The sequence below is a fragment of the Anser cygnoides genome, chromosome 2, assembly GCF_040182565.1.
Source record: "Anser cygnoides isolate HZ-2024a breed goose chromosome 2, Taihu_goose_T2T_genome, whole genome shotgun sequence".
Lineage (NCBI taxonomy): Eukaryota > Metazoa > Chordata > Aves > Anseriformes > Anatidae > Anser > Anser cygnoides.
The window spans coordinates 78,694,560-78,696,869 of NC_089874.1; the positions used below are offsets into that span (position 1 = coordinate 78,694,560).

Below are 2,310 nucleotides of genomic sequence, written 5' to 3' on the forward strand. Positions count from 1 at the left end.
TAATAACTGGGAAGCGAGGGTACACTTGTGTTTCCACAGGACAAGGACCACAATGGGTGCTGGCTCGTGGCATGCGACCGTGGTTGGGACCATCATCCTCATCCGCCTCTGCAGCTTCGGTGCCTCCTGGGTCTCAATCCAGCCCAGATGAAACATCTGGGTCACCTTCGCCAACATGACCAGACAAAACCATATGTGTCTGTCTATGGCCAGCGCGAGAAATCCGTTCACGACCTACCTAGTCGGGATTCCGGTAGAAGACAGGGATCTGACAAATTTGGTTAGCAGCACATTGACAAGGCCACACCTTGTAGGGGGGTGGAACCTCTCAGATAAAGGAAATGCCTCCAGAGAGGCAATGAACAACTGGGATGGTTGGGTGGTCCAATTACTGATAGCCCCGTTGGAGCCTCAGGAGCTAGATATCTTGGGAAGTGTTAATGAGCTTGCCTGCTTAAAGTTCAATTATACTGGGAAAAATATCACAGAATCAGCAACTTGCATAGAGATCTGCCAGGGGACATCACTATCCTTCATGCCGTGAATGAGCCGGACAGGACACGTTATAGGAATGGGACCACTCAGCAAACAGTGATTTTCTGCTTCCTTAATGAAGTCGTATGTCACGGAGTAATATCCTTCCTCATTATACTTTGTTGGAAACTTCCATTCACCTTTTTCTTCTATTTCTTTTTGTGTCTCAATGGGAAGCCTCTTAAAGGTTGTTACAACATGGTCTGCTGCTACAGCTACTCCAACTAGAGCAGCTACTTTATCTGGGCATGCTATCGCGGCATGAAGCATCAGCCATCCACCTAAGCTGGAGCCCACCAGAATCTGTGGTCCATCTGTAAGTTCATCCAGCATAGACAGAACATCTTTTCTCCACTTCCCAGTTGTACACTCCTCAAAGTTACCACTTGAACTTCCACATCCTGTATAATCAAATCTGACGAAGGCATGACCTAGAGAGCTGCAGAAATCCTCAAGGGCAGTTGCTTTCTGACCATTCATATTGGAATTAAAGCCTGGTAGGAAAATAACCCCTGGATTCCTGCCTTTTAGTCTATGGTAAGCTAGATTTGGTCGATCTGGTCGAGTCAAAAAGCTGACTGATGACTTCTGCCTGCAAACAGCGAGCCCTGGGGCCGCCCGCAGCGGCTGCCACAAGCTGCCGGCCCCGCGCAGCCCCCGTGCCATGCCCATGGCCGGTATCTCTGCGGTTAACATCACGGCCAGCCTATCTGTGTACCAGAATGAATCTAAATGGTGCAATTATATCACCCATAACATATCTAGGTCCTCGAACACACCACTGGCCTTGCCAGCCGGGGTGTTCCTATTTGTGGCGACCAGGCCTGGCAGGGTGTCCCCTCGCATATTGCGGGAGGACCTTGCACCTTGTGACGTTTAACTTTATTGACACCTAATATGTCTATGATATTGAATATCACGAAGCTCCATAGGCAGATGAGACGAGTGGTCAATCACTACCAGAAAGACTGCAAGGACAATCTTGATTTCTGGAAGGCTGATAAAGTTATCTTAGCCTCCTTCCTTACACCCAGTGTCGCTGCTGTCCAAGCTCTGACAACACTCAATAAATTAGGGTGCTGGCTTGCCAAACAAAACAATGCTACGTCTGCTGCGCTAAGTGCTCTCTTGGCAGATACTGATTCTATTCAACACGCTACTTTGCAAAACAGGGCCGCTATCGACTTTTTGCTATTAGCCCAAGGCCATGGGTGTGAGGAATTTGAGGGTATGTGTTGTATGAATCTGAGCGATAACTCCCAGACAGTTTTTCAACAGCTGAAAAAGCTGAATGAACTATCTGACAAGCTAACAACAAGCTCACTGGGATTAGATTCATGGTTAAAGGGGCTAGGAATAACTGGGTGGTTGACGGAGCTGATAAAAGGAGCACTTATCCTGCTTATCGCATTTGTCACAATCCTAGCAGTCGTGCCATGACTGTTGCAATGCCTGCAAAAAATGATTAGTCGCTCAATACGCACGGTATGGCTAGTGGGAACAAAAAAATGGGGAATTGTGGGTGACCCGTTTGGTAATAATCTGGAGCTGATTAATACAGCAGTGCACTAAAGGTCAGATGGGAGGAGGTTCTTGGATCTGGTGGAGCCAATGAAACGACCCGTCTACAACATGTCTGGTGGGGAACCTGGCAGATAACAAAGACTGGACTGTCTACTTACCGCAAGTGCCCCTAGAGCCACAGGAATTAGATATCCTGGGATGTGTAACAGCAACAGCATGTGTAAGGTTTAATTGCTTGGGCAAAAAAACAAA

The 2,310-nt window shown here is 47.7% G+C and overlaps 1 pseudogene; it reads right to left on the bottom strand.

The window, feature by feature from the left end:
- Positions 1-450: 450 nt before the first annotated feature.
- On the bottom strand, positions 451-1,778 carry LOC125180116 (palmitoyl-protein thioesterase ABHD10, mitochondrial pseudogene; annotated as a pseudogene).
- Between the last annotated feature and the right edge of the window lie 532 nt (positions 1,779-2,310).